Source organism: Rhinopithecus bieti, unplaced genomic scaffold, assembly GCF_001698545.2.
Source record: "Rhinopithecus bieti isolate Rb0 unplaced genomic scaffold, ASM169854v2 scaffold_51968, whole genome shotgun sequence".
Taxonomy (NCBI): Eukaryota; Metazoa; Chordata; class Mammalia; order Primates; family Cercopithecidae; genus Rhinopithecus; species Rhinopithecus bieti.
The window spans coordinates 433,417-442,520 of NW_016820949.1; the positions used below are offsets into that span (position 1 = coordinate 433,417).

The window sequence follows — 9,104 nt, forward strand, 5'->3', positions numbered from 1 at the left end:
AAAAAAAAAAAAAAAACCCTAAAAATATGTGATCTAATTTCTTCATGTTGCATATTTAGAAACTTCAGATGTAATTCAGCTTATATGTTGAAAGTACATTTAAATTTCCTCCTAAAAATATCAAAGGAAATATCTCACTTATGTGAGTTCTATGTATGTAAAGTTGACACTTGAGTTATCACAGCCTCAATTGAAGTTTATTTTTCATGTGTAACTTAAGTAAGACTGTGCCTCTCAAATGATCTGTGGAGCAGGTTCTTGGTTGTTGTTGCTGTTTTAACTTTTGAAAACATGATAAAATTAATTACTAGATAAATAAGCAGATTTGGGGCAATGTCTCATTGCTATAAACATTTACAGTATCTTGCTATCATTCTGGATTATCTTGTGATAGATCAATAGAAGTTTGTGGGCTACATACCATAATTTGTAAACCAATGACTTAAGAAAATAAAATTTTGAGGGATGTTATGGAAAATAATTTTTAAAATCTATTCTTGAAGCTCATGACACATGAAAATATTGGGGACTTTTGACAAATACCCTAATGTGCAGGCATAATACCATTGCTAGTGTACTTTCATAGAAATTCATTAAATAATTGGTACTATTTTTCCATTCTAAGCCTCAGCTTGTCATAGCAAAATAGTCATAATAATTTTTCTAGACCCATAAGGATGTTTTGAGGTTTGAATGAGGTAATCTATATACAGTTGAGTGCTATGGGTAGGCTTAGTTGCTATTATTTTTATTGTTGAATATTTGGTTTTTGTTTGTTTGTTTGATTGTTTTGGGACAGAGTCTTGCTCTGTTGCCCAGACTGGAGTGCAGTAGCGTGAACTTGGCTCACTGCAATCTCCACCTCCTGGGTTCAAGCAATTCTCCTGCCTCAACCTCCTGAGTAGCTGGGATTATAGGTGCCCGCCACCACACCTGGCTAGGTCTTTTGCATTTTTAGTAGAGACTGGGTTTCACTGTGTTGGCCAGAATGGTCTCGGAATGCCTGATCTTAAGTGATCCACCAGCTTCCACCTCCCAAAGTGCTGGAACCACAGGCGTGAGCCACTGCACCGACAATCAAATATTGTTGAATATTGTTGAATATTTGATTAGTGCTCTATTGCTTTCTATCTCATCTTCAATTTCGTTCTTAGTACTTTCTGAGAAGCATTAACATTGATATGTATTTATTTGAAAAGCAGCATTTTAACAAATATTTAGTCAGTGTTTGCTTCCGTAGAGAATCCCAAATTCTCTATGCAATCCAAATTTCCATCTACCGCACACAATTGAATTCTTGGGGCTCAGTTTTTGAAAGATTCAGTCGTGGGGATTGGATTTTCCAGAGCATGAAGATAAGTGGCACTCTCTGTGATTTATTTTTTTCAATTGAGTGTGTTGCAACACAATTATCAGAAATCCCTTGAGACTATGAGAATTCACCTTAGGTCAAGGGCACAACGAGTGATATTTAGGGTGAATGCTTCAAATGTGAACTGTGTGATTCCACAGTGCTGTACTTTCCCAATACTGTGCTTTAAGTCAGTGCTTAAGAAACCCTTCTTCAGGAGAGCCGATTAAGACCATAGTTGCCACTGAAAGGGTCAGCAGGAATTGAATTCTGCCATAGGCTATTCTATAGAAGATAATTTTGGATTAATCTAGTGATGAAGGTTAGCAAGTCATGGGAAACGCTTCTGTATCAAAGTGATTGCTGTAAGCCACTGCTGATGGAAAGACTGACCGCTAAAAGCTCACTAGTAACCATCCCCACTACCAGAGCTACCACCACTGACTGCTATCTGGATCCTACCAGATAGCTGCAAATGCTAAGTGGAACCGGCAAGAAGTACTGCTAAAAATTCCCCTCTCATGTGCTCTTGTATGACAGTCTCTGGCCAATCTTACCTCATAGCCTGTAATCTCTGCTGAATTTCTCAGACATGGAACTTCAAGGTCTTCATTTCTATGTCACCAGTACTTAGCCTAGAGGCTAAAACATAGTAGAAGATAAATAAACATTTAATAAGGAGAGAAGGAAGGAAGAAAGGCAAGAAGAAAAGAAGACAAGGGAGAGGGAGGGATAAAAAAATGAATTAAAAAGAAAGATAAATCAGTAGGCGAGAACCATCAATGAGATTAGAAAATTGTCAGTTGGGGTGAAATTGAATGTCAAAGAATCCTTTCTCTCTCACTATGAATTACCCTTGTGTATGGAGAGTGGGCTGGAGTATATATAGATTGCTGAAGATGATGGGTTGAGATGGAGGAAAAATAGTAATTGTTGAATTTTAAATAAGTATCTCAATGTGAGGAAAAAATAATATTACTCACTAGTAAATCTCATGGTGTTGAAAGTCCAGAATTTCTGGGATAAATAATGAAAATTTAAATTGTAGTTTTTCTTAGTATTCTTAGTAGATGGCTGTAAGTGGGAAGTATTAAAGAAACTTTCTTAAAAATTTGGAAAGAAAGTAAACACCAGGATCAGATAGCTGGTATAAGTTACCTTTTGTTCATGTAGAAGAGAAATATGCTGGCACTCATTTGTCAAGGTTATCTTACAGGAAGAAAAAATTGAGGCTTATACTCTATAAATTTCAATGTGGACACAAAGTGTGGGAAGATCAAAGCAGAATCATGCTTTTGAGAGAAACCAACAACAGTAAGAGGATGCAGTAAAACAGTGATAAATGTAGAATTTATTTCGAAGTTCAGCCAAGGTACATGTCATTCTGAGAGCCTGAAGGAACCGAAGTCTTCAATAATATTCTTAAGATACTTCAGAGCATTACAAAGTATGTACTTCACTTAAACAAACAAACCTTGACTTCATGATACTGATAGTGTTGTGATAACACACTTTAAGTCACTTTAAGTATGTAGGAGAAAAGCAACTTTTAGGACTCTCAGCATGCCCAGGCAGTCACTGGAGAAGTTGTAAAATTGTGTTGATTGGGATGTTGACTCACCTCCCAACTGATTTGGTGTCCGATTGTGACCTAGAGTCACCTATCAGGAGAAAACAAGACAGAGGTAATGAGTAATGCATCTAAGAGAATGATGGAACTTGTAAAATATTCATTTTGTCAGATAGTAACGCCTGTGGGTGTCAAATGTGTTGGCTGAGAAAATACGGAATTCTGATTTTTACCTTTAAAATATGGAGAGTGTCTTGGGACTCTATGATATATACATTTCCAAGTTTATGAGACAACTGTGATTGCTCATTAATCAAAATATTTATACATAATCAAAAGAGCTATATGCCAGATTTTTATTCTTTTGGATTATATAAAGGTGGGTTTTTTTGCAAAGAACTAACCATGACTCCCTAATTCTCCATTTAAAAATAAATTTCGTATTCTCAGAAGCAGAAAATTTTGATAAAATAACTATAGACAATTTCTTATGGTATAAATTTTATAATTTCGATTACATTTCATACATTCAAGCAATATTTTAAAAAGCAGATGGTTTGGAGTAATAGTTAAACATATTTAACTTTAATTTAAAATTTTAATCCTCCATTTCACTTTCCCTTCCTTTTTTATTTTTTTAATTAATTAATTAATTAACTAATTAATTTAAGGATGGAGTCTCGTTCTGTTGCCCAGCCTGGAATGCAGTGGCTTGATCTCGGCTCACTGCAAGCTCTGCTTTCCGAGTTCACGCCATTCTCCTGCCTCAGCCTCCCAAGTAGCGGGGCTACAGGCACCTGCCACCGCTCCCGGCTCATTTTTGTATTTTTAGTGGAGACGGAGTTTCACCGTGTTAGACAGGGTAGTCTCAATCTCCTGATCTTGTGATCCCCCCGCCTTGGCCTCCCAAAGTGCTGGGATTGCAGGCCTGAGCCACAGCGCCCGGCCCACTTTCCCTTCTTTATGGTTTCTCCTTTCTCACGTGCATAGATTCTTTCATCATACTATCCCACTATTACCATCTGTTTTCCAAAGAATTTATTTTTATTCTCTTTGTCTTCAGCCATGCATCTTTTGGGACCCAAGCAGCTTGGCCTGTATTTCTCGTATCACCTAGTATGGCAGAGTACTTTCAAATCTGTAGTTCCATTTCACACACTCATTGTAACTAAAGAGACATTTTTTCATAGGCCCTTGACAATTTTGACAAATGTAAAATGTGTCCTTTTCACACTCTCCACACACTTACACTATCATGGTTTGCACATGGTGTATTTTTAATAAATTATGTTGGCTATTGATGGAATTGACTTTTTTCAGCTCTCAATCTCTTCCTAAGACCTCAATGTAAGTGAAAATTTGAGATATCTTTCTCTTTCTTTTTAGTACGTGACCTAGTCCTCAAACTCCACCTGTCAATAATTTCAAAACTTCTTGATTTGAACCTCTGCTCTTTTTCAGATTCATGAATTTCATGTTCTTCAATACCACACCGCCTGTACTACACCAATAGATCTTATCTCTCAGTGGAAGGGGAAGTAGTACATTTCTTCATGGAAACGGACTAGTGACAAATAATAATCCACTTGCCCTGCAGTCGCTTGCTTTTTCTTTCCTTGGCTTCTTTAAACTAGATTAATCCATTCATGTGTCCCGTATCAATCAGGGGGAGCTTAATCAAGCTCCAGTCCCTAGACAGTCCTGCTTTAAGTCAGGAATTGATTTATATTTTCTGTGTCGAGTCAATTGAGAGTTAACATTTGCTGAATGCCATTGAATAGTCCTCACTGAGACTTAAAATACATTTTTTTTTTTTACTCTTTTATATTTGTTGAAGGAAAGGTAGGGCTTACAGAGATTATTTAACTTGCTATGAAACACTAATAGCTGGCATATTTATACCTGTTGGTTTAGAAATAATACACCACAACACATGAGATCTGGTGCCCTACTTGTAGCAGATGAGTTGTGCTATGACTCATTAGAACTGAAGCACAAACATTCATATTGTCACAAATTATATCTCTGTCTCTTAATACCCTTGACTACCATGTTTGTGCAAGTCATAAAATTGAACTTCCAATTTATGCTAAACTCTTTAATTTTAGCTAGATACTCTGTTTTCTGTAGTCCAGTGTTAGAGCTGAAGCTCAAATTTAGTAGTTGGGTATCTCTATTTCCTAGCTGATCTTATCAGTCAACCATAAAACTTTATCCTACTATTCAAGTCTTAACTTGTAATCCAGGCTGGTGGCTGAGAACATATTGCCTATGGATAGATGACAATTACATTTACCAGCCTGAGTATCAACTGTCACAGCAGTTCTCATCTTTTGTACCTCATCTATTTAACTGAATGTCCGCATGGCCCCCTAACCGCCACTCCAGGGAATGCTTCTTTAGCCAGGGGAGCCAACTGGTCTCTTTCATGGTACACAATCTTACACCAGAACCTGATTTCTCTTTTCATTTTATGAGAATCCTTGGATCCCTCTTACTCTAAGATTAAGCTACAACTGTACTGGTTTAATATAGTATCTGGGTAAATAAAATTACAGGAGGGAGATTTTCAGTAATGACAATAGTTTACTGGGGAGTTCGTTTTGGGGCTGAGTCAGTTGATATTAGTTAGTTACTATTATTCACACACATATTAGTATGGTCTGAATTTTGGTGCTACTATGAGTGATCTTTGAGATTACTTTTTTGCTCCTTTGTCCTTTTAAATTTGGAGGCTCCACTGATGTCACTTGATACCTGGGAATACTAGAGACAAGTTGACAAGGAAGTCTTTTACTTGGACTTCTAATTTTCTTAAGGTCTAATAAATTGATTTTATAATATATTTCTAGTATAATCAAATGACAGCATTCCAGACAAATAATCTTATGATTTAGTGTAGAAGTAATTTTTATAATTCACATTTATTATTATTTAGGATTTTATTAAAGAATAAGAGTTCATTTATTTTATGTATAAATGAATGAAATGCATAAATTATTTCTTTAAAACTTGTAGAATAAACATTAATTTTAAAAAATACCATTTCTTATGAAAAGGAAAAGTAACTGTCAGGTGTTTGTTGGTATTTTCATATACAAATGTAAAACTAATACTCCATAAAATTGTTTTCCTAACTCTCAGACTAAGTTATCTTTTCCTTTGATGATGCACAGTGTATTACTTACATCTCTTACTTGAGACAATTAGAGGAGCTCATCCACAAGTCCAGCTCTAGCTTAGTTAACTGGGTTTTTAGCATGTTGTCTTATAGCCCCAGTGGCTTCCTTTCATGGTGCCTATAAATTAAGTTGTTGTTCTGCTAAAATGTGTATTTCAATTAAGTGCCCTTTAAAAGAAAAAAAAATGTTGTTTTATTTCTGCAGTTAAAAAATCAAAATGTACAGCACATGAAATGTGAAAGTTAGGCTTATGAGATAACATTTCAAATTATGATGTCTTTTCCCATGGCAAATGCATAAAATACTTTCTAGGACTATTTGTACCATTTAAACAAGATTCAAATGTGAGATTGTTTTTCTGTCCCCATCACCTTATTTTATTTGCTCCAATTATTTGTGTGTGATCAAAGTACTAGCACATAAAGTACATTCATTTTAAAAGATATATAAACAAGTATCTATTTAATTCAAAATGTACCCTGAGCAAAATTAACTGAGAACATTTTAAACTCCAAAATTAAATATAAGTCTTGGAAAAAAAAAAACTACAAATACAAGAGAAAATATTTCAAATCTTCAGGGAATATTTGTATAATATTTGCACACAGAAAATAGGGAATTGGCTATATATCTTTTGAAAAGTCTTGATTTCATTCAAGGTCCTTACATCAGTCATGGAGATATATCATCTTAGAAAAGGATAACAACTGTAGTTTGTGAATATTAAAGATGTTAAAAATGATGAATTATAAGATTTTATTAAAATGAGTATCACTCACGTTCACAGTAATTAAAAAATGTTGTATAATTTTTCCCTAGGGAGAAAAAGTTTATGTATTCATGCAAATATGATTTTATAAGATCATATCTCAAGAAATGTATTTTAAGGTTTTCAATGATCGACTCCTCTGGCACAAATTATACCCTCTAATGATGTGCATTTCCTATGATAGAAGCTTATGTCCCGGGTATCTCTCTGTAATAATGTACATATTAAGGAAAGTATATTTTATATAAAGCACAACATGTATCAGTAGAGAAAAGCTATTTAAGTAATTTCTCTTGATAAAACTAGTCATAGTTAACATATAAACACACATGTCTTCCATCCAGACATGGAGTTCCTACAATTCCATGATGCCATGAAAGCATCTTCTCATAGAGAAAATATTTATCTCTGGGAGAATTTTATGACTCACCCTCTCTTACAGAGCAATTAATTTGTAAATGCTGAATTCATATCTCATTATGTTTGAATTTGGCTATTGTTTTTACCATTTGGGCTATTTGCTCCCAAAGAGCCCCAATCCTGTCATTGTCTTGATCCACACATGACAGTTATGACTTTAATATTAGATTTCCAGGCCACAGATCTCCTCAGGTTTGACAAAGATCATGCCAAAATTAGTCCATTTCACCCAGCAATACGCATAGCACCACTGTCACTTTTTAACTCACCTTAATACGCTTTGACCTGGGCTCAGTAAAACAACAATTAAGAAAAACAAATGAAACACTCAATATAATTGATGAATCAGAAGCAATGTACTGAGGAAATACCATGATGAGTTTGAGACCACAGGATTGGATTGTTTCTAGATTATCATTCCAATGTTTATCCATTTTATCAATGTTCTGGTGTTGGCTATACATAGAGGTAAAGTAAATACAATAATAGATTTTGTACTCAACAATCTTCTAATTTGGTAAAAACATAAAAACAGACAATGAGTGAATACAAGAAAGCAAATAGATTTCAAAAGAGAAAGAATTTTTGAGTTCAGCATGAGATATGTTGAGGTTTGAGTGCCTAGGACACATTGCAACAAGTATTGTAATTCATAATGTTGAACATTATGGATTAATAGGATCAGTGATCTGTATAGTCATTCATATTTGTATTTAACAGCTTAAATCATTGGAATGTACAAACAACTTAGGGAGGATTTATAAAGTGAAAATAAAATGAGACTCAATGACAGACTCTAAACAATCTCAACATTTTATTGAGTTAAGACAACAACAGTGTCTTAACTTAATAATATATTGACCAATTCATCTATTAATCAAACATGGTTATTTGCAAGTTTTGTTCTGTTCATATTCTTTGCAAGACAGCAATATATTCTCTTTTAGCAGTTCTCATTCCATTTAACCTTTTCATTTGGCCAAATGGAGGAAATTCAGAAGTTGAAAGATATTTCAGAAGTTACTCTCATAATGAAGGATAATTGAACTAAAATTCACTACAGACTTTTAATTTATCATGACTTCTAGCCTTCTTAATCGTATCATAATTAAAGAGTGTTTGATTGACAAAGATGAATGTAGAAGAAATCAGCATAATATTTTAATGGCTAATATTTTCCATAGTTTTTATCAAAATCATATTACTAAAAATTATAAAAAGTTGATAAAATGCTTTGCTTATTACAAGGAGAAAAAAGGTAAAGTTTTTGCTTTTTTTGCTTGCTAATATTCACCACTCTTCTGACCTGAACCTCATTTATCTCCATTTACTTTACATGAAGACATGTAATGTTTCATGCTGTGAATAGCACCATCCTAACATTTTCTTCTTCTACTAAATTTATAGGAAATCAGTTCCTAAAGAAAATCAGAGGGGTTACCTTTATTCCAGTCTAAAGCAATGTTATTTCAGGTGTTTTCCTTAAGAAGCAGCATATTTGCTAACAAATTTTTTTCCCAATATGACATATGGCACTTGGATCAAGTACTACATCTCTATAGAGCTTTCACAAAAGAAAATTGTGTCATTTTGTATCTGATTGAACTTACCTCCTTTTTATGTTGAAGAAGACTAAAGGAACCAATTTCAACTGTTTTATTTGTGGCATTTTTTTAACAGAATAACTTTCACGAGTAGAATATTTTTAAAATATATTGTTAGAGTAATTACTTAAAACACTTTCTAACTTACAAGCAAAATTTGCAAAACAAACAAAAAACACTTTTTAAAAATTCTTTTAAAGTGTGCTTG

General features: G+C 34.0%; 2 long non-coding RNA genes across 2 annotated transcripts in view; one reads left to right on the top strand and one right to left on the bottom strand.

Moving 5' to 3' along the window:
• LOC108520630 (uncharacterized) overlaps positions 1-3,014 on the bottom strand; it is a 3,941-nt gene extending 927 nt beyond the window's left edge. Inside the window, exons 1-2 of the long non-coding RNA XR_001882948.1 lie at positions 2,973-3,014; positions 1,909-1,993 (exon numbers count right to left, since the gene is read on the bottom strand). This is a non-coding gene — a long non-coding RNA (uncharacterized LOC108520630). The remainder of the gene's footprint in view (positions 1-1,908; positions 1,994-2,972) is intronic.
• A 2,286-nt stretch (positions 3,015-5,300) lies between these two features.
• Positions 5,301-9,104, top strand: part of LOC108520631 (uncharacterized) — a 15,314-nt gene continuing 11,510 nt past the window's right edge. Inside the window, exon 1 of the long non-coding RNA XR_001882949.1 lies at positions 5,301-5,352. This is a non-coding gene — a long non-coding RNA (uncharacterized LOC108520631). The remainder of the gene's footprint in view (positions 5,353-9,104) is intronic.